This window comes from Callospermophilus lateralis, unplaced genomic scaffold (assembly GCF_048772815.1).
Source record: "Callospermophilus lateralis isolate mCalLat2 unplaced genomic scaffold, mCalLat2.hap1 Scaffold_112, whole genome shotgun sequence".
Classification (NCBI taxonomy): domain Eukaryota; kingdom Metazoa; phylum Chordata; class Mammalia; order Rodentia; family Sciuridae; genus Callospermophilus; species Callospermophilus lateralis.
The window spans coordinates 2,327,050-2,351,837 of NW_027511460.1; positions in this window are offsets into that span (position 1 = coordinate 2,327,050).

The window sequence follows — 24,788 nt, forward strand, 5'->3', positions numbered from 1 at the left end:
GCCTGAAACCAACTCTTTTCAATGGAAAATTACTATGTGAGCACGAGATTACAAAAAAATTAAAATGGTGCAATATATTAAACATGAAGTCTCTCCCTCCAGTCCCCTCCTCAGAAGCCACTGCTCATAAATTTTCTGTTTGCCTTCCAGAATTATTCTATGGAGAGCATTGAGTTCTTTAGACAATACACACTTAGTAAGGAACATGTTGTTAAGTGAATAGCAGTCTGGGGTGGAGGCTGGAGAATATTCTCCAGCAGTGGCTTTTAGACATCAGGGACCAAGTTTTACCATAGAACTCTTTGCCTGAAAAATACCTCTAATTTCTGAGATTCTGTTAGTACTTTGGTCTCCTTCGTGTCAGCTTTCCTGCCAAAGGAAGGCATTTGTCTCCCTAATGACCTGCAGGCAGGAAGGATGTTCTGTAACCTCACTTTGTTCTATTTACCTTCACTGGAGCCACAACTGATCCTTTGAAGAGAAGATGGGACAATGAGCATGAGGAGTGCTTGAGAAAGCTCTATTGAAATGTTCATTTTCTCCTGTTAGTTTGTCTGTTTTACTCCTTAAGTCCATTATTTTAAATCTGTATGCGTTGCACAGATCATTCTCAAGCACTTCCTCTGTACAAGGCTGTGTGTGCAGGTGAGGAGACAAGGTGAACTTGTGCCTGAGAACAGAGAACAGTCCTGGCAGAGGTGGTGGTGACTCACTGGGTGGAAATGGTGCAGGACAGGGCCAGGTAAACCATCCAGGGCCGGTTCTTATTGTCTTTTCTATTCTGAAGCATCTGCACAGGTCAGTTTCTGTGGAAGGTTGGACTTTGTATGTATTTCTTCTGATGATTCATATGAGGTGAAATCTATTCTGAGAGGGATACGGATTGCTTCTAAAAATGATTCAAATGATGAAGGAATTTTATACATGATCTTTTTGGGTTTTTTTCTTGAATAAATCTTAAGTTGTGATGAAATGGTGACTGAGGTGCTTTGCCAAGTCTGACATCTCTTTAAATAGATCCCCCATTTGGGTGTGCATAAGAACGGCAGCCATTCGAGGCAGTTCATTGCATGGTGTTGCTGTATTTGCATTTCTCATCAAAGCCACCTTTTCTTATTTAGCACTTTTATGTCTCAGTGAGGGTGGTATTGGAGGTAGTGATGTTGGAAGTAGTTGGCTTCTATGGTTGCAGCTAAAACTGGGAAGTAATAATTTCCTGGGTTTTCTTTTCCTATCCATGTGATAGAAAATATAAAAACATAAAGAAATATGGTTAGTATGAATACCCCAGGGAATACAATTTTACATCCAAGATACTCTAAGGGAGGAATGATTGTTAATGTCAGCTTTAAAATTCTGTAAATCAAAAATAGAAGAGAACCCTAAAGACCTTTGTCACACCATGAAGCACTGTTAATTCATGTTAGCATTTTAGCCACCCTGGTTTGCTAGGAGAGAGAATGCAGGACACATTCCCATTGCTTAGGAGATTCACTAAGAGACACGGGCAGCCCAGGGGCTTCACTGTGCACCTTTGGGCAGAGCTTGCTGTGTCTCACTGGGAGAGAAGGAAAAGAGGGGGCTCTTGACTCTTTTTCATGTGATTCCCAGGAAATTCTCCCAGAGGATATCTCCCCAACCACAAAAATCACAGGAGTTACTGGGAAATTTTGCAGTTGAACGTTAGTTTAGAACAGCAGAAAAGCAAAGAGCATGCTAACCATGTCATCTTGATATCTTTAGGGTAATTGTGAGAAACTGTTGCCCTGTGTACCTCAATCTGGGTTTGAAATATGTTCTGTGGCTGCCTTCATTCAACAATTTCAGAATCGTCTGCTTAGAAATAGGGGCTGGAGGTGTAGCTCAGTGGTAAACCACATGCTTAGCATTCACAAGGCTTTGAGTTCAATTCCAGCACCTCACCCCCCCCAAAAGTCATATTACTCTAGGCAAATCATTATTTATTCTGTCTGATTTCTTTTGATCCCTGAACTAAAATTTGAACTTGAATATTGGTTACCTATGTGCATTTTTTTTCTGCTAGGGATTGAACCCAAAACCTTATGCATGCTAAGCACATACTCTATCACTGAACTATATCTCCATCCTGGCTATGTGCATTTTTATTAAATTAAAATGATAATATCAGAAGTGGGGAAAATTTTGTTGCAGCAATTATTTGTAGTATCATGCATATAAAAGCTCATCAACTTAAAAAAAGAGCAAACTGTGCTATGTTCATACAGTGTGATAAACTAATTTTGTGTGAAAAAAGTTTAAAAGCTTGGTAGGTACTTCTGTATTAGTTATTTATTGGTAATAAACCCCAAACATGTTAGCTTAAAAAAATACACACTTATTATCTTGTAGGTTCTGTTAATCAGGGATCCTGGAAGGATTTAGCAGCTCATTCTGGCTCAGAATCTTTGATGAAGCTGCCTTCAAACTCACTTCTTGACTATTGGTGCCTCTCTGTAGATCTTTTTCCACAGAGCTGCCTCATGACATAGCATGGCCAGCTGACTTCCTCCAAAAAGATGAATCCTAGAAAGAATAAGAGAGATCACCCAAGATAGAAGTCATAATCATTTTATGACCTAACCTTCTAAGTGGCATCACATTACATATTCTGTTCACTTAATGAGAGAAAATTCCCCAAGGCTGTGAAGAACAGAAGGTTGGGATCATCAGGGAACAAAGTGGAGGCTGTTACAACTGATTACTATTTTTAATGTATTAAAATAAATGATAAAATAGTATAAAATATAAAAAAATTGTAGTAACATCAATAATAATATTATTAAAAGAAACATATGAAATTTGGGTGAGGATTGGCCCTTGGAATAGAAGGTGGTAGCAGGATTGGGAAAGGGTCAAGAGTACCTGTAATGTTTCATTTCTCTTTAAAAGAGTGAATATGGGGCTGAGGATTTGGCTCAAGTGGTAGCTCGCTCGCCTGGCATGCGTGCGGCCCAGGTTCGATCCTCAGCACCACATACAAACAAAGATGTTGTGTCCTCCGAAAACTAATATATATATATATTAAAAATTCTCTCTTTTTTTAAAAAAGAGTGAATATGAAAAATGTTATAATTCAATAAATTTGGGAGACAGTGAATAAATGTACATTAACATTTTTGTATTTTTGATAGGTCTACAATATTTCACAATACTAAGGAATGAGCAAAATACAAATAATTAAAACCTCTTCATCTATTTTCTGTGAGCTCACTGGGATGGGCTTCAGATATTTGGCAGAGATATGAGAGATAAAGGTGAGGGAATCTCTGACTCTCTGGTTATCTGTTTTGCTTCGGTTTCACTTTATTGGAGGTTCTGGTGTTACTAAAGGACCACTATTTAGCCAACCAGTAACATTTTAGTATGTAATAGACAGTCTTACATTGAGTGACAGGGAAGCTGACTCACCCTCATACTCTAACCCTACTCTCCCCTAATTTAGGGATATGGATCCTGGCAGGAGAAGGCATAGTTAAGTTTTCATGAATGGAAATTTGTTTCTGCACTTTATTTTTAAAGATTTGTAGAAACAACAACTCCATCTCTAGTATTTAGTAGGTTACTGAAACAAATTTTCAATGAAATGAACTGGTGACATGGTCTTGAAACTTTTCTGTTTATAAAACTTTTTTTAATAACACTTTGCTTATATAATACTTTTGCTTTTGCTTATATAATTCTGGTCGCATAGTGTTTTGTAATGAACTTTAAATGAACATTTAGATGATATTGTCATCTTATTGTAATTCATTGTTTTTCATTAAATATACTTGAATAATTTTTAATGTCACCTTTTTTGTATTAAGGTAAAAATACGCAACATAACATTTTCCATCTTAAACATTGTAGATACATGGAATGAGGTACATTTGCATTCCTATGCAACTATCACCTCCTTTCAACTCCAGAAGTTTTCATCTTACAAAACTGAAACTTTGAACTTATTAAACAATAACTCATGATTCTCCCTGCAGCCCTGGCACCACCTTTGTACTTTCTGCCTCAATACATTTGACTATTTTAGGTACCTCTTATCAGTGGAATCATATGGTATTTTATTTGGGGGGGCTGGCTCTTTTCATTTAGTATAATATCCTCAAGTTTCATCTATATTGTAGCATCTGTCAGAATAATATTTCATTAGATGTTTCTATGTCACATTTTGCTTTTTCATTCATCCTTTGACATTTAAGCTGCTTCTTAGGTTTAGCTATTGTGAACAATAGTGCTATGAACACAGGTATACAAGTATCTCATCAATACCCTGCCTTCAAATGGGGGTTTATATACCAACTAATAGAATTACTAGATCATATGGTGATTTTATTTTTAATTTTTTGAGAAACTGCCATCCTGTTTTCCAGAGTGACTGCATCAATGTATGATCCCATCAACAATACCTCAGAGCTCTCATTTTCTGCATCTTCACCAACACTTATTTCCTGATTTTTTTTTTAAAATTAGGGCCATCCTAATGGGTATGAAGTGGATCTCATGTGGCTTTGATTTGCATTTATGTAATAATTCATTATAGTATTTTTTCATGAGTTTATTGATTATTTTCTTTAGAGAAATGTCTATGCAAGTCTTTTGTTCATTTTAAAATCAAGTTGTTTGTTTTTGTTATTGAGTTTTAGGAGTTCTTTATGTATCCTAGACATGATTTGTAAATATTTTCTTCTCTTCTGTGGGTTGCTTTCCTTTCTTTAATTGCCTGTGTCCTTGGTGTCAGACCCAAGACATTATTCCAAATCCAATGCAAGGCATTTGACTTCTAATTACTGTTGCCACTTCTCTGTTTGTCAGGTGGAACACATCTCCTATTTGTCCACTGAATCCATAAAACATGTATGTAATTGCAGCTTGTGATTACTCTACATTTTCCTTTTTCATTTAACATCTCATTGTTGTCACATTATATTCATCTGATCTTTTTTTTATTTTAATATTTATTTATTTTTTAGTTATCGGCAGACACATCTTTGTTGGTACGTGGTGCTGAGGATCGAACCCAGACCCCACACATGCCAGACGAGCACGCTACCACTTGAGCCACATCCCCAGCCCCATTCATCTGAACTTATTAAAAGATTTTTGTTATGAAGCATTTTCCTAGTTTTTTTATTATTGTAACTGGTAATGTTTTTCTAAATTCCTTTTTAGCAGTTTTCCTGCATTTTAATTGGTGTTTTTCCTTTATGATTGCTGATTCATGGATTTGATGGAATGCACATGCAGATTGCATCTCTGTGAACAGGTATTTTAAATATGCCAGGATTGTTCCTAGAAGATTTCCTAAGTAAAAACTGATTCCAGTCAACTTACTTAAATTCATTCTGAATTACCTCAGACTCTGTCTTTAACACATTCAATATTTATGCAATGCATCCCCAGGAGTGTTTCAAGTATATTGTTTGAGGATGAGATGAAACATCCAAAAATAATTAACACTGTGGACAAAGATAACAAAAGGACAAAACTGAAATAGAAGATGCAGATGTACAATTGTTTGCAGCATGAAAAAGTAACAATCAATTGAGAGTGATTTTTTTTCTGGACAGGATTGTTGCAAACAGCAGCAGGTTTGATGTTTATGAGTTGCAGCATTTTATAAGATGGACAGAAACCAGGATCATCACTGTGGTGTATTACATGATCTGGGTACAGTTATGTTTCTGTAATTGATTAGAATTGTCCATGGAGAATGTTCTTTCCAGCAATCTAAGGATTTCTTCAATGTTTCAGTTTCTCCAAAGGCCACTTGTAGGGTAATGTGTTTCTAGAGGAATGAATTTTCTAAAGGATCAGAAAATAAGATTGAGGTTTTACAAAGATGTCTATATTATTCTCATTGCCTCTGCTAACAGAAGCACTATATTAGAAGCCAGAGGCCTAATTTGTTCCTCCCTATTTTTTTTGTTAGAATTATGTTTCAGAAGTTGGATAAAATCATGTAAAAATTGTTGCTTCTGAAAGTAAAAGATCAAACATTTGCTTTTAGATGGAAAGGGTTTAGATTTTTAGTGAATATAGTTAAATTGATTTTCATGCTTATGTAAGCATGGGAGGAACACCACTCCAAAAAAGATTGGGCAGAGTGGTATGACTTGCAATATTAAGCAGAGTACACAAATGCTTTTAAGGACACTACAGAACTTGCTTAACCATTTTATTTCACTCTAGGTGTAACAAACCTTATGATCCATACACTCAATTAGAGTGTGAGGTACCCCATATTCCTGCTCTCAAAAGTTCTTCTACTCCAGAGAGATCCCTGTTTCTGCTGATTTGGACATCAGAAATGGCCCTTAGTAGTCTGCAAAGTGGTGAAGTTTGTCTCCAGAACACAGATGAGTAGAAATGAGGCAGTCAGACCTCTCTGGTCTTTCTAGGGGCTGTTTACTATCCCATCAAAACATGGTCTCAGGAAATACCCACAGAAAAGCTCCAATGAAGTAACTCACGTTTCCATATGTGTACTGAGCTACACTGAAAATATAAATTCATTTGCATTTCAGAAGTGGAATACCTATTCCTGAGAAATGGAACACAAATACAAAAATTTATTGTTTTTGGTAAAAGTGGAGATGGTAAAGTGTGTTCTTAGTCTACTACCTTACTAACACATAAAATCAACCCTGAGAATGACATTATTCTTAGTTTTACTAACTTAGACTTCCATTCACATTTTGTTTGCTATTTTTAATTATTTATAATTCTCTAAGCATTTTCACATAAATGATTCATTTAATGAAATTGATCCAACACTTGCTGTGTGAGAGGAAGCCTAAGCAAGAGTTACCTCTGTTTTTATGGGTGAGGACATGGGAACAGAGGGGAGTCAATAGGATATATTACTCTCAATCTTTCAAAATGTGGTTGGATCACCAAATACAACAGGGGGTGAAGTAGCAACACAGAAGCTCATTAAAAAAAAAAAACATGTCCAATCTCAAGGAATTTTAGGGATTCTTTTTGTTGGTTTCTGAATTACAGAAAAGTGATGGAATTTCTTACAGTGGTCTATGTTATCTTTGAATATACCTTGCTGCTCTGTCACTGCAATTTATTTTTAAAATGGACATGTTTCTTTCTCTCCCTCTTTCCCTGCTCTTCCCTAATCTCTCTGTCCCTAATCTCAGGGGAAACAGGATTACCTTTCTTCCCCATCCTAGGGAGATGTCCTTGAGCATACATCCACCATAGGAATGACTTTGGGGATGGTACCTGATCTCAGAAATGACTATCTCCTAAGTAAATTACAACTCCAACAGAAAACAGGTGGAATGTAGCCTTTGATTCACCTCTTAAAAAGTCTCCTGCTCCTTGATGTGCAGAATCACAGCCTCTGGGACAGGGCTGTGCTTCTTCTTTGCTAGCAAAGCAATAAACCTTTTTCTTTTTTTCTCAAAATGATCTCCTTATTATTGGATTGGCATCAGAGACAAGGACTGAACTTTTGGTAACAAATTCTTTATAAACTTTTTTGAGTTGTGAGTAACCCTTTGGTGTCTTGCATAATCTTTTAATACAGTGGTGTTATTGTGTAAGGAATTGATAATAAAACATTTCTGTACTTGCCTAAAAAAACAAAAACAAAAACAAAAAAAACAACCAATCAATCACACAAACAAGAACTGCTTCTTTTGGCATAGCAAATATAGCTTTTATTCATAAGCTGTTCCTATTCCTTCTAGATCCCTGGTGAAATCATGTTGTGAAAGACAGTAAAGCATATTTCTGAAAATACTAATGAGCTCAAGTAACACAGATAAAGATGCACACTCTTGGTAAATAGCCCATAATCAGGCCATTTTTGTATTGTAATTAGAAGAATTTATTTGAAGATAAAATTGAAGTTATCAGCATTCTTTGTTAGAATTTTAAACATTTTCATGTGATATTGATTTCAGATATTTAAAGAAATATTCAATGACTTGTTTCCAGTGTGTCCTGGAGTTTGGTAGAGAGAAACAGTTATGTTGAGGAAGATAATGTTTGATTAATGAAGATTTCCATTGATAGTTTGCCTATTCATTATTTTTTAACCATAGTGTGAAGTTTGATTTTTTTCTCATTTTAATCCAAAATTTATCTTCTATAATTTTATTTTATTAATTTAAAAATGTATCTTGTTTTTCATGGACATAAAATGATTGTACATATTGATAGAGTACAATGAGGGTCTTGATGCATGTGTCCATTATGCAACAAATTGCATCAGGGTACTTAGCATATCCATCACTTCATATGTTTGTTCGTGGTGAGAATATTAAAAACTTTCCTTCTAGTTATTTTGAAGTAGTCAATAAATATTGCTGTTTTGAAATGTTTGATTAATATTGCTAGCCATATCACTACTGTGCAATAGAACACCTGAACTTATTCCACCATTTTAACTGTACTGTCTCCTGAATAAATGGTGCTGGGAAAACTGCAGAAGAATGAAGTTAGACCTCATTGCTCACCAAATACAAAAATCAACCCAAAATTGCTTAAAAGCTTAAATATAAGACATGTAATAATAAAACTATTAGAGACTCATTTTTTTTGCCAGTTCACTCTGTTTAGTTTGTTTTTTTTAATTAACCCATATATACAATTTGACCCAAGGCAGTTATAAACCTAGAACTTACATATCCAAAGAAATTGTGTCCTTTTAGGTTGCTACTTTTGGAGAATATGTGCCAATCCTGACATGTTGTCATGAAGAACACTCTTAGGACTTCTCTTTTTTGATTGTCTTTCATGTCAATTCACAAGTCATGAGAAAAGTAGTTTCACTTTTGGGAGTCAGCATTACTCTGTGTTATCAGCCTTCTCCTTCTCAGAAATTATTTGGTTATTTCCGAAGTTTCATTCATCCCACAAAGGAGGAACATTTGACACCTTTAAGGGCATTTTGAAAAATGGGTCATTGGCTTTGGTGAGTTCCAGAATTGGCTGTAGCAATCTAAAAAAATAGGCTTTCAGGACAACCAAAAATCAATTATCATTCTCAGAATTTTTGAGAACCTGGAAAGAAATAATATAAAAAAACCTTCTTAAGCTCAAAATATTTATTTCTTGTGTTGTCTAGATTTAAAATTTTTATTTTTATCTTTAAAAATTATTTATTTATTTATTTTAGTTGTAGATGGACACAGTATCTTAATTTTTATTTGTTTATTTTTATGTTGTGCTAAGGATCAAACCCAGGGCCCCCTACATGAGAAGCAAGTGCTCTACCACTGAGTTACAACCCCAGTCCCTAAAATTTTTAGTTTTGAAAGCAGGAAAAAAAGCTTATCGAATGCATGTCTTTGAAACCAATTTCTATATTCAGTTAACACTCATTTGAAAGCTAAAAACTTAATTCAAGTTCATTTTTCTTTTTGAAAAGAAGGTGGTTTCTGACATATTTTTTGCCTACTCACTTTGGATTATTTCTGAAAGGCAGAAGGCCCAAATTATTACCAATCCTTATTCTTTATATATATGAAGCTTATGCTTAGGAGGCAAACTAAAATGGTCTTATTCATTTGAAATTTTAGAATACTTGTAATATCCAAGATCTATTGCTATATATAAAAAAATTTCACTCTCCTTTGCCTTAAATCACCATCATTGTTATCATCAAAATACCAATTAAGTAAATTTTTCCTTGACAGAAGATATAAGAAGATCTGGTTAGTACTTAGTTTTTGTTGAGCCTCTAAGAATAGCTGTGATAAAGTGGAGGTGTGTGGGTATTTTATTATTCATCTGAGTGCCGAAGAACATTTAGTGATTTATGAAATATTTATTGAGCTATTGTTAAGGTGAGATTGCAATAAATCACCAAGTCGATCTTAAAGCAGGAGACAAAAACCTTATTCATCAGCCATTGGTTCAGATCCACCAGCTGGCGGGCCAAGGGGTAGGCTGCAAGTCTATAACTTTTAACTCCCTCCTGGGATTTGGGTACACTTTTTGTAGTCCAAAACCGTACTAATCATAAGTAGCTGTTGCTATGATTCAAAACAAATTTCATGAGATCTAAAATCATAAGTAGAAGGGGGAGTGGGTCAAAATGTCCCTAGTTGAGTACAAGTTGAATGGTTACTCACATTTAGACAATCAGTCTTGGAGAGGGTACATTGTCCAAGAAAAATGAGAACCAAAGAGAGAACAATTTTACATTGTATAAGAATTGCCATTTTGTGTTGCCAAATATGCTTTGCTAAGCAACTATTGATGGGTACAGAAGTGGGGCTTTCCCATGGTAGAAGCAGTTTTTACATGACAGGGAGTCTCAGGGGAAGATGGGGTCTGTTTGGTCTTTGCCCGTATAGCGTGGTCTAGAACACTACCACAAGCCAGGACATGCTGTCAGTCCTGGTTTTACAGTAAAGGACAAAAGTGACAAAAATTTCTGCCTTCCTGAATCTTAGTCAGAAGAGACTCCTGCTTCAGTAATAAACCAAAGGATATTTTTATAGTGGTGATAGAAATGATGGAGAAAAACCAAACAGGACAGGAGAATGGGTATGACTGATGGGCTTGGCACTTAAACTAAGATGGTCAGACATGCCTAACAAGGCAGGGAAAAGCTTTCCGACTGAGGGAGTGAAAGGGCAGAGGGTTTTCAACCAGCAGCAATGTGACCCATGGTTTGATGTGAACTGAGCAGGAGGGAGAGTAAGGAGATAAATGAGAAGGAGGTGAAGGGAGGAGACAGCAGACCAGGCAGGGCCTTGGAAGGCACTGTAAGGATCTGAGTTTTATTTCTGAGAAAGTAATTGGAATCTCTTGAGCAAAGCAGACTCCTGTTAAGACTTAGGTTTCAAAAGGCTGACTGTGTAGAGAAAAGATTTGTGAAGGGGCATGATGGGTGGGAAGCCCATCAGGAGGTAGCGTGCAAGGGGTGGTAGGGGTGGAGGTGTCTGGACGAATTCAAGGGTGTAGCTGAAAGGGTTTGCTGACAGATGTGGAAGATGTGCTTGGGAAATGACTGCAGTTTTCCAAGGACGCTGATTAGTAATTCACTACAAGGGCATGCTAAAATTTGAGGGGGAGGGCTGATTTTGTATTTTGACTTTGTTGTATTACTTGTGTGTGTAATATTTGGTGACCAACTATCTCATGTCACTGTATCCTCTTCCCACCAAAGCCATCTGTGGAATTTGAAAGAACAGGAAAAGGAGGGTTTCAGATCTTGAATTCTAGTTGGTCCTACATGCAATAGAAAATGTAACAGGAATAAATTACAAATATATAATGGGGATATATGTACACATACAAATACATTAATTTATATTAATGGATGTGGCAAGGGAAAATATTGGAAGGAAACAGGCTGATTCTTACCAATTAGTGTCTGCCCTATCATCACCCACCTCAATACAGGTGATAGCATGGGATCTTTGAGGAAGGAAGCCAGATAATTTACTTATTCATTACCTATCCTTTCTAGTTGCCCACTCAGATCCTTACCTCCTACTCTCAAAGTTTCTGCCTTCCTGTTTTGCTGAAATACTTAACCATCACTAATGACAACTACACTCAAAGACCCTTGACTTAGTTCATGCTTCCTTGGCCTATTTGTTACCCATTACCCACAACAGACATGGATGCTTGCCCTCTTAGGCTCTTGGGTGTCTCCTCTTTCTACTGGTTCTCTGTTCTACTCTCAAAATATTCTTTTCAAAACCTTCTCTGGCCCCTCAGGACTCCTTACTAAGAAATACTCTGTATTAAATTATTTTCAGAATGTTTTTTCCTTGACTTTCTTAGTCATACCATTCCTACATGTACATCAGATTGATTTTCTAAAGAAAGTTTCTCCAGTGTCAAGCCCTGAGCACCGGTGAATTTTCCAAGAATTCCATGGCATGTGCATGAGGTTTGCAGTCTTTACTAACTCAATGTTACTTCACAGACTTCGGTTTATGTTTGCTGGACTCTTTAAAAATGCAGACCTCCCTTTCCTCTGAAAGGAGCCTCCACTGCCATGGATGAGATGGAAAGCCTTCCAATATGCTGGGCCCATCGACCTCAGATTGATCTATTTTGACCCTCAGCAAGCAACAGATGCAGGAGCTGGAGGCACACTTCCTGAAGGACCCCTATCCATCCTAAGGTACCATGGTGGCCCTGGCCTCCAGCCTCAGCCTAGAGGAGCAACTGGTGCAGAATTGGTTTACGGTGCAACAGAAGATATAACCCAACTCTGAACGAGGCTGTCACCCATTTGCACAATGCCTCGGGAGGCCTCGCGCTCATCCTGGGCACACTCCACCTGGGCAGGCCCATCCTAGTCTAGCTTCTGTTGTCCATGCCCATCCTGCAAAGATGTCCACTACCTCAGCCCAAGAAGAACCAGAAGCTTCTCCATTCAGGCCCAGGAGAGTGCCTGGCCCCTCAGGGGAGAGGATGAGGAACTAGAAGCCACCTTGAATAGACTCTCCACTGCAGAGCCTGAGGAAGGTGACCTTGAAGACCCAGACAAATCATGTCCAGCATATTTCTGCATGGATGGAGTTCTGCACCTGCCACCTTCCACAGGTCCCTCAGGTCCTCCCTACGGTTACTATTCCACCTAATTGTTGTCCCCACCTGTCATTTGAGTCACCTGGAAGTGTCTGAGTCTCCAGTCCAGGAGTGGAATGGGTGTTCCTGGGTACATTTCCTTCCCTTAATGCTGACCCCACCCGTAGCCAATTTTATCACTCTTTCCTAATTTACGGGGATCTTCGTTCGCAGCCCAGTGCAGCAGCTGCCTGCATCTCCAGGAATGAGGGACCTCTGCTTTCCCCAAGGATTTTCCCACAGTCCTCTGTTGACAGCCACACCTACATCAGATCCCATCCCCCACCTCCATCTTTTAGATACCATATCCAATATAATTTCATCATTTTGAAATAATTTGGAGCTTTGTTTTAATTTAGGTATTTTCCCTCTTATTTCCTTTTAGTCTTTGCTTTGTTACTTGTTTGAGGTTATTTTTCTGTTTGCTTTTCCATAAATTTTCTACTTTTGCTTCAGTGAAAAAAAAAAAAGAAAAAGAAAAAGAAAATGCAGACCAGCTAGACACTCTAGGTTGGGCTATTTCAGAGTCTTGCTAATACTGTTTTAACTGAAATCCTCTTTCATCCTGCCCTCCCAGTTCTAATCATCAGCATTAAATGATTAAATGTGTAGATCACTTTGAGTTATATGGACATTTTAACAATATTAATTCTTCCAATCCATGAAGATAAATTTATTTGTGTTCTTTTCAATTTAGTTCTCTTTTTTTTTCCTTTGAGTTCCTTATATATTCTGATATTAAGATCTTGTTGGGTGAAGAATTTGCAAATATTTTCTCCCATTCTTTGGGTTTTTTCTTCATTCTTATTTATAATCTTTTGCTGAAAATGGTCTTTTTAGTTTTATAGTATCAGATCTTACATATGTATGCCTTTAATCCATCTCAAGTTAATTTTTGAGTGTGGTGTGAGAGAGGAATCTAATCTCATACATCTATGTGTGGACATCTAGATTTCTTGACAGCATTTACTGAAGAGGGTAATTGCCCAAAAGCATGATCTTGGTGTCTTTGCCAACAATTTGATTTTAAGTGCATGAATTTATTTCTCGGTTTGAAAAATCCTGTTTTATTTGTCTTTGTCTATATTTGTGCTAGCACCACAGATAGTTTGGGTCACTATAGTTTTATAATATATTTTGAAGTTGGATTGTGTGTCCAACTATACCTAAAAAATATTTTTTTTTAAATTAAAAACAAAAGACTAGTACTAATGTAATGACAGAATCTGGAGTCTTTATCTTGGACCAACTTTTACAAAAACAAGGTTATTGTAATGTGTCTTTAAGACAATGACTTTATGGCATAAAACATATTAATAATGACATGTTCCTATTGAGATTTCACTCTGTATTCCAAGGGGAGATGCTTCAGTTATAGCATTTTAAAACAGAGCCAGAGAGTAATATAGTTCCATAGCAGTTAGGAATAAAATCTACAATTTTTTTGAACATGATTAAATCTAATTTTAAAGTAGATTTTGAAGGTTAAAAAAAAGAAATCTACCTTTGCTCCATGATTTTATCTTAATTATTATGATTTTTATAACTATTTCTATGATTAGTTTATGATTATTATTTTTTGGAAGCTGGAATTTAGTAAGTCATCTAGAAATGCTCATATTGAAGCTCTTAAATGCTAGAGGCCTATCAGTTCATGTTCGTATTGGCTGATATTTAGTATTAGAAATGAAATGAAGTGAGACCTGTACTGAAAGGACATTGTAACAATACACATGACTATTCTATGAAAACAGAGGGGCTTACTCATCCCAGAGGGTTACTCTAGATATTAAAAACCCTAAATCCACTAGGATAAAAAGAAAAAAATGGACAAATTCTTTCTTATTTCAATTAATATGGTACTAAAAACCAATCAGCTCACACTATGTGTACTAATATTCTTAGAGGACTAAATAATTAATTTTGGTGTCAGAGGATACAGAAAAGAGCATAGTAATTTAAAATAAAACTACTGTACATTTTTGGTCTGTATGAAATTGACAAAGCTCTCTCATATGCATTATAATGAAGTAAGCAGCTAGATGTGGCAACTGAGTCTCAGAAAAGCTTAGCATCTTATTCAAATTCAATAGAGCTAAGAAGGAAAGCTTCAATTTCATCTGCATCTGGCCTGATGTGGTTCCTATACCAAAGTGCCTCTAGTGCGGTACTTCTCAAACTTTAATGTCCTTAACAATCATGTGTACATGGGGGGACTGGGGACGGTAGAGCATTACCTAGTATGTGTGAGGCCACTGGATTCAATCCTAGATACAAAAAACAACAACAAAAAAAAAAAAAAACAAAAAAAGATCAAGTGGGGCACCCAAAAGAGCTTCAGTTTTGCGATTCACTCATACCCTGAGATTCTGATTCAGTCATTCAGTAGTGGGGCCAAGAATCTATACTATAAAGGCACTCCAGGAAATTCTGCTAGACTGAGTGTGTAAACCACACTTTGAGAATAGTACTCCAGGCAATATATGATTATGTAAGGTGGATACTCTGGGGTTGAAAAATGGCACATGAGAACTGACTGACTACTGTCAAAGACTGACTCTTGCTGGTTAAGGCCACTTGAGAAAGCAGGATTCATGAATGACACGGACACATTAGTAATAGAAAAGATATGTGTGGTGGCACATGCTGGTTGTTGGTGCCAAATATTTGAGAATGGAGACCAAATACTATACCTTGTGGAACCCAAAGTGGACTTTCTGCAAGCTGACTTGGAGCACATACTCCTGATCAGCGTGCAATCTGATCCATTTGTTGTCATCTCGTTTGTCTGCAGTCAGAGTTGAGACAGAGAGTTCATTGTGTCCTTCAGCTAAGTCATTCCATGAGCCTTTAACACTTATGCCAACATCTATCACTGGCAAATGAGATAAAAAATTCCATGCCTAAAAAGAAAAAAGGAAAAACAACAAAAAATGTCACATGGAGTAATCAACTAAGAAATAGTGTAATTTTAGAAAAAATCAAACTTTTAATTTTGAGATTAATTCTGAATTAAATGCAATTGAAAGAAATAATGGACATCTTTTGCGTCGTTTACCCAGTATCATGCAATGGTGGCATTTTTCAATACCAGGATACTGACATTGACACAATCCACTGATTATTCAGGTTTCCCTAGTTTTTCCTGTACTTGTACATAGGTGAATATATGTAGAACAGTGTTTTTTAAAATCTTCTTTAAGTTTTTTTTTATAAACCAAAAAGTTATTATCTAAACTTTTAACTTATTATAAATGCCTCTTCATATTGAGTGGTTATTGACTAAAAAAAAAAGAGGGACTAAAAGTTTTTATTGTATTTTTTTTAAAGAGAAGCATCTATTTTAACATTTATGTGACTTTTAAGGTAGAAAACATTACTTAGCGATATAAAGGAAATCTGAAAATAAATCTGTGATGCAATTGTTGATGTCAGTATAATCCATTGACACTTGTCATATAACACAGGGAATCCTGTAAGACTAGGGTTCCTTGTAGAAACAAATAGGTTTTTTTTGGCATTATCATGCTGAAAGTACCAGTTAAAATCACACATATTAAAAGAGTAGAAATATTTTACCAACTTTATTCTTGCCTTTTAAATTAAAAGATATTTGTGAGTAATCAGTATTCCAATAGTACTTAACAATGCTGAATGAACAAATGAAAGAGTGAATCTTATATCCACGGAAAGTATATAACACAATAAACTTTAGGACTAGGTAACTGTAACCTTTTTTTAACATTTACAATTATGTGGTAATGTAACTATTGGTCAAGACAACTTCTTTTTTTAACATTTATTTATTTTTTAATTGTAGTTGGACTCAATATCTTTATTTATTTTTATGGGGTGCTGAGGATCGAACCCAGGGCCTCACACAAGCTAGGCGAATGCTCTACCGCTGAGCCACAACCTCAGCCCAAGACAACTTCTTAATAGCTGTTTTATCAATTGTTATCTTCTAAGGTCATTTTTAAAGTTACATAACGAGTTTAATTTTAGTTTTCCTTTTAGTTCTTTTATATATGGTATGGATTTCCTTATAAGCTTTAATTTTCTGTTTGCTAAGACTTTAGTGTTGCTGGTATATGTAATCAAATGCAGTAGCCCTGATGAACCAAACTATCACTTAGGAATTAAAAAAAAAATAAGATAAAAAAATAGATCCAATGCAAAATTTCAATTCAACTCCAATCCTGTAACTTGTCTTGTGAATTTGAAATTATGCCTACAATTAGACTTCTGAAATTGAAATTGTCAAGCTATAAAATGTACTTCAAGTACAAATGATGGTCTATCTCCTACTAGAACCAAAAGTCACTGAGTTCAGAAGCTGCACTAATTAATTATTGGCCGACACAGAAAAGTGGTTGAGGGAACACTTAAATATTTAATTTCTGCAAAACATTTAATTTTGTGAAACAAGGAAAGTAATATTTACCACACAAAGCAGGACTTCGTGTTTTTGTACTCATACCATTAAATTAGTCACCAATATGATGTTTTCTGATATTAGCAACTCACTGAGATTTTTCTTTACAAAGCTTCCAAATGTCTAACTGGCTTATATTTACATATGGCATCTTTTTGTAGGACTTATTATTATGTTTTAACTTATAATGTGTACAGATATATTTATTTGGTATATAGGTATATTTATGTATATAAAACATGAGCTTTTTAAAAGAAACTGCTAAGATATTTCAATACCAGCCAAACAAATCTATCTGAAGATTAATCTTCATCTATTGAATCAGGCAAGAGCACTGCCATGCATACAATTATTTAATTAGCAGTCAAATCCTCTGCCTGTCAGCAACTGTTCCAGGTATACTGATGGGGTAGGAGATGCAAATCTCACAGTCGTACTGCTTTTTCTCATTACTACTTCAATTAGCACTTAAATTGATGCTTTAAACATACTAATTTCTGGAATAATTCAGGATTTGTATGTTACCTGGGATCGCCTCACTGCAAAGCCGACACCAGATTGCTCTGCAAAATTGAAGCACTTTTGAGCCAAAATCAAGATCATCATATCAGACAGAGCCAATTTGCATTTGGTTTTAAAGATAACAGAATGGAAATTTATGCAAATAAATTAAGTAAGTTTACCTGTGAATTCTCCCTGAACTAATTATAACAAGTCTTGTTCAAAAAAAAGTTTTACTTGGAAAGAAAAAGAGACATGCTTTAAAAGTTTCTTTAATATGTGTACATACAAATCAATATAATCATGTTATAAATCCTGAACATTCACTTTTGACACATTTAGGGTAAAACTGCTTAAGACTTAAAAGGCTAGAAAGCCAAGTATCTGGCATTGTTCATTTGGTTTTTGGCCTTCCAAAGATTGTTTAGATTTAACTTTCCTTATAAGTTACATAGTGAACAAATAATGGGTTTATTTGAAAGAATCTCTTTGAATCTAGGAACAATAATGTAATTAAAATAAGAGTGGAACATAAACAAGTAATTGAAGGAATTAGATGAAAATATACCCTACAATAAAAAGGGCAAAACTCCCTAGAAGAGATGGAGAAGGCTCCTGGGTAATGCAATCTGGTGATGGAAAGGCTAAATGGAGCCTTCCAAAGCAAGCTTGAAAGCCTTATACTGAACAAGTTCTCATAATGCCAGTAATGTTATTAATCACTATTACTATCATTTGTTCAATTATTATTCTATGTCAAGAACTATATAAAGCAGTTTACATAATACTATTTTGCTTAACTTTCATAAGAATGTCATAAGATATATATAATGTTTCCATGGTTAGTAAATGGCAAAGACAGAATTTAAACACAGGTGGGACTGACTTCAAAACCCACACCCTACGTTAGAAAACTCTTGGTACAACTTCACAGAGTAAGGCGGCCTTACATGCTTTGTTTTGGTGGCCTGTAGCTCCTTCTCGACCATGGAGCTGAATATATGGTCTTTCCCTACACAGGCATGAATCAGTTCAGGGAGGCACTCAATGGAAGTTTGGCACCTAGCATGTGAGCACTTTATAACTGGTTTCCATTTCCTTAGAACTTATATCAACACCAACAAAATAACTCTTTCAAAGCACAAGTTAGATTTTCTGATAACATTGGTGTGTATGATATTAACAATTGTTAAAAATTAAGATATAACTCTTTATAGGCCATTATATTAAGTTTTAAATATTGCCTAACATTCTTTATATCAACCTAAGGCAGTATCACTATCATTGTATGAAATCTGTAAACTGTAAATAATGTATCAGGTTCAGTAAATACGTAAAAGAGTTCATATGCAGTGGATGTCTTTCTATAGGAAGCACCGATGTGAAATAATGTTTCCATGGAGATAAAAGTGCTTATGTGAAACCTTGACATGATTTTGGTGAATGTGTGCAAGTGTCAACTATAATTACTTGAATAAAATTTTAAATTTTAAGTTTGGGGTGCACAGAATTTAAAGTACACTTTGGAGATCTTTGAGATAATTTTAAGTTGTGCCAGATCACAGGAACACGAGCCACCTAAAAGTTATAGTAAGAAGAAAATATAGTCGAAATTACATTAATATTGAATTTTTTAGGGTAATAAGAAAATTGGAACAGATCTCCTACACCCTCCAGCAGATTCCCTGATAGATGATGCTGTGTGAGGTTGTGCCTTTAATGTGCTTTCTATACTGCTGAAATCCAACTCACATAACCTTCAGAACCTTACCAGAAGAGCTTCTGACAAGTTGTAGATATATCTACCTTCTTTCCCTGCCACCTGTTGCTGCTATGGCTCACTCTCTGAATGTGTCTGTTAGTTTCCAGGGACATCCTATGGTAGGGACTCAAGCATACCTGTCACCCTGTCACCCAGAACACTTGATTCAAATTAGGGATTTTTCTTAGGGGACCCCAGGTGTTCCTGAGGTTCTTGTTGGCATCTGTACTTGGATGGTTTAAATAACTGTGATCCTCATGCAACTGACAAGAGGTAGAGGGTGAATGATGGCAAGCCAGACTATTTTGGTTATCTCCATAACTGTGAAATAACATTCTGTCTGCAAGGTATCTCAACTGCTGTGAAACATTGGTGTGAAAGGATATTTTCATTTAAACACTGTCAATCTAGCTTGTATACTGTACTGTTCTTTTCCTTGTTGAAACATTTGCAGCCATGTATGTGAGACCTAAGGGTTGAATTATTCGATACTATTATAAACTCAGTACAGATTATATCTTGAACTCCCACTACACCTGACTATCTAGTTTTGGACATTTCAGATCCATAATTTACTATTTTTAAAAAAACATTTTCTTTTAGTTGTCATAGGACACATATCTTTATTTTATTTATTTATTTTTCTGTGGTTCTGAGGCTTGAACCCCACGCCTTGCATGTGCTAGGCGAGCCCTACCACTAAGCCATAACCCCAGCTCCCCATGGTTTACTTTGGACAATGGATTTCAGATCCCTCAGTCTCTTCTACATAACAGAAGCTGCCTATTTATCTTGGTTTTAGATCACAAAGCACCTTAATAATGTTTTCTTAAATAAAGCTGATAATGTAAAGGAATAAATGCAGTTAAAATAGAAACATATTTAATATTGCAAAGGGAGAACACACAATTTAGGTAGGAGAAGGTTAAATTGAATTGTGGTTCATCTTGGTACTGAGGGCAGGTCTCCTTCTGGGAAAGGGGCATTTTTAAGCCAAAGAATCAATATTATAGGCACCACATGAAATTCCAGTGTCTATATATATATATTAATAAGGGAATTTTGGGGAATTTGGGGGTGTAGCTCAATGGTACAGCCTAGCATGCATGAAGCCCTGGGTCTGATTCCCAAAAATACCCACTCCTCCCCAAAAAAATCCATTAAAAAACTTTAAAAAATTACATTGCAAATTAAGACAATTACCTGAAAAGTTGAAGACGGTGCTGTTCTATGTTTGGTAGTGAAAGAAGAGAAGAATCTTTTAACCACCGGCCCTGGATCAACATCTGAACGAGGTTGGTGGTATTCAGGGCAGTCACCAGCCAACCTTGCTTTGCAGCCACATCCAGCATTGCCTGAATAGGCAAAGAGCACATGTTACAAGAACATCAAGGCATTCACCCTCTCCCATTGGAAATCTTACATTAGCTTTAACAAAACAAACAAAAACAAAAAATCAATCATTTTATCACTAAATTACTATTCATCCAAATAAAAACAGAATAAACTACAGTTGGATGGGGAGCAAAATGAATTTCCTGTAACATCCTACAAAAAAGTCAAACCCTAAGCTAATTTTAAGAGTAAAAACTCATTGTGCTTTGAAAACAAATACTTAATAATTCACTATATCAAGAATACTAGTAGTTGCATTTCTTCTTTTTTAAAACAATTCTTTTTAGTTGTTGATAAACCTTTATTTTATTTATTTATTTATACACAGTGCTGAGAATTGAACCCAGTGCTTTATGCATGCTAGGTAAGTGCTCCACCACTAAGCTACAACCCCAGGCCCTTCACAGAGTCTTTTAAATTTGAAAACTATTTATGATGGTAAGGAGAGAGAAGGTTTTCTTGTGAAACACTCATTTTCCCCAAAGAGCAAGATAAGAATAGAATCTTGTTCTCAATGAGAATAATACACCACATCCACAATGACAATAGAGAAAGGGGCAATTGCCAGTGGTACATGTGGAATGATGGAGAGCTATTCATATCAGTCTATACATTTAATCCAATGTTTTATGAACAAACAAAACACTGCATTTGCTTAAAGCAAAACTAAACAGTGAAATCTTATTAGTTTAAACAGTGAAATCTTAGAAGTTTACACAGGCAAAGCCATTTCAATTAAATTAGATTCTGGAGAATGCTGTCTTAAAGACACATAAGTTAATATTATGATCATAGGCAGTTATTTCATGCAGTTTTAAGACTCCACTCTTATTTTTGGATGTACCTAGCAAAGCATTACAATGATACTTTAATGGTAAATATCTCACTGACAGCAAAATATTTTAAAAATATCGAACAAAAATCTATTAATTTTGAAATAATTTTAAGCTGTTCTAGTAAAATCAATTTCCTGTACTTCTAAGAATTTTGATAGAGACACATTCTTCTTCTAAGTTGCAAATTTCCAATTCTGTGTTTTCTAATTTACAAAAAGTAAACTATTTTAATAAATTTGTTTAAACTAACCAATGATCTCTTTATATACATTACAGGGAAATAGAATAAAGTTTTTGCATACCCTAATTAGTGTTAAAGGATGGTCAAAATGATTTTTAGTACCTGCTAACCTGCTAGTTATACATCATAAAGCCTGAATGTTGGTGTAATAAATATATGTGTCTTTATGTGCATGTATGACTGTGTGTACACACATGAATGTACATATTTATGAATCCAGAGAAGATATATTTATATTTTTCTTTACAAAGAAGAAAAATGCACTTTTTCTGTGAAGTATAGGAAACAAGCAGCTTATGATGAATATATGCTACATACAGAAAAAAGTAGTTCACTAGTTGTAACTCTTGAGACTTGCTAAGGGAAAAGGAAAAGGAAAAATGAATAATTATACCTAATTCAATATCATAACTTGTAATGCGGAGTAAGTATGGCAACTTTACGTGTGATTTTACATTACAATTTGACTGGAAATAAATTCCAGACCAAAAATTCACATACTAGGAGAGCTGAATGAATGAGCCATATGTTTTTAACTTTGAAGTTTTGACGATAAAGTTGAAAGATTGCATAAAATTTATGAGACTTCCCCAGAATTTTTCATTTTATGATCCAGATGTGAAAATTTAGAAAAAAAAAGCAAAATAAGTGCTTATCATGTGAAGTAAATGAAAGGCCATATCACGAATTGAAAAACTGTTATCTTTTTTTAGTTTACAGAAAAGGCAGGTGGGTAGATCAAGAATCCGGGATGATAAAAGGTTTTGAGGTTTGTGTGGTGAACCAAATGCTATTCCCCTTTTCTCTCTGCTCACCCCGCCCTGGTGCTCCTGTTGTCTCCTCCCCACTACTTGATACTGACGCTCCTTGTCTCTGCTGGAACGTTATATAAATTTCCTTTATTATCAATCTCATAATTTTCCTTTAATTTGTACTTTATATTTTTTCAAATTGAATTTTTAAAGGGGTAAAACTGGTCATGTCATTCCCCTGCTTAAATTTCTTCAATGCCATCATTTGGTCAGGAGAACAAAACTAACATGTCTCTCTGCATTACAGATGGTCAACACCCCACTATCTATTTGGTCCTTGATTTATCTGGTCCTTACTTTTCTCTCTGGCCATCCCCTTGCATAGAGCACTAGAAAATTACTGGTTTTTTTTTTTTTTTTTCACATTTACCCTTGCTTTTATTTATTTATTTTGTAAAACAAATATCATTCCTTTTGTTCACCTGAGAAATTCCTATTCATTCTCTGGGTCTAGCTTAAACACTACTGATATTATGAAACATCACTGATTCTTTTTTTTTAGAGAGAGAGAGAGAGAGAGAGAGAGAGAGAGGGAGAATTTTTAATATTTATTTATTTATTTTTAGTTTTCGGCGGACACAACATCTTTGTTTGTATGTGGTGCTGAGGATCAAACCCGGGCTGCATGCATGCCAGGCGAGTGCGCTACCACTTGAGCCACATCCCCAGCCCTTCACTGATTCTTTCAGATGGATTTAGTTCTTTCTCTATGCCTTTGCTGCTTTTGAGGAATGCCATCATTATTATAGCATGACTTTTTGTTTACACATTTGTCCTTTGAACTATAGGTTCTTTGACAGCAAGAATCTGGAATTATTTTCTATAACTCCAGCCCTAGCAAAGAACACTAAAAAAATACCTGTTCTACTAAAGAACACTGGAAAGCCCATGGTACATGCTTATAATCCCAGTGGCTCAGGAGGCTGGGGCAGGAGGATTTTAAGTTCAAAGCCAGCCTCAGTAATGTAATTAAGGTCCTAAGCATCTTGGCAAGACCCTGTCTTAAAAAATAAAAAGGGCTGGGGATATGGCTCAGTGGTTAAGCACCCCTGGGTTCAATCCTCAGTAACAAACTAACAAAAGAATATAGGTTAAAAAATTATAAGAATTATAATAAATTCTGCCTAATTTACTGTATAAAACAGAAGATAAAACACAAGTTTTGATGTCACACACACACAGATTTGTATCCTAATTCTGTCCCATTTATAACTCAGGAAGATCACTTTACCCTACTGAACCTAAGCTTCTCACTAATCGAAGGGTATCATATTTCACCTCCACATGCTTTCTTTTCCAAGAAGCAAGATACTTGCAGCCCTGCCTGGCCTAAGTGGACAGAATGTCACATTCTTTAGCAAACTATCTGTTAACTGCCGAAGAACAGATCCTGAAGAGATAAAAAAAAATATGAGATAAAAAAAAAATGAGGTTCCTTCTAACCATAAAATCCGTAATCCAATTGGAAGGGGTCAGCATGGGTGAAGGTGATCTGGAGTTGCCATGACAATGGAAACTTGAAAAATTCAAGAGGTGAACCTGGCCGGGAAGCCTGGCTCTTGCCCCTGGCAAGACCCCTTGCTATGACACTCGTAGGCCTGATTCACTCCTTACATGTTAAACTGCCTGGTCCAGTTTGTTACGTCATGCCTAAAACCAACAAAACTAAAGATGGTCCTGACTTATGAACAGGAAGACCTTATTTATCCAGCTTTATAAAGGTTGATGCCTTATATGATACAGACAGGCATCAGAGAGGGAAATGAAGAAGAAACATTGGTTTACATTACATTACATTACTTTACAGTTTTGGTCTTTGTAAGAGTGTTACTTAATTACTGGTCCTTGTAAGAGTGTAGTTTAAGTGCTAGTTTTTTTTTCTTTTAATATACCTCTTAGAAATGTAAGCTTACAGTTTTTGAGAAACTGCTGCCTGTGGTGAAGGTCACTTGTGATGTCGCTTGGAGGTATTTCACTGCATTCATTCTGCATCTGTGTACTACTTATTGAAGAATTCCTGTGCATGATCCTTGGTCACACAGTTCAGTAATTCAAACTAACCAATGTTGTAATGGTTAAAAGAAATAATATCAAATTTCCTACAAAAGTTCCATGTAACCTCAGTTTGGGGTCCAGAATTTCAGAGCATTAGCTCATCTGGGTATGCCGGAATCATAAACCTGAGAACTCCAACAACAATCCCCCCCACAAAAAAAGGTATCATATTTCCTTTTAG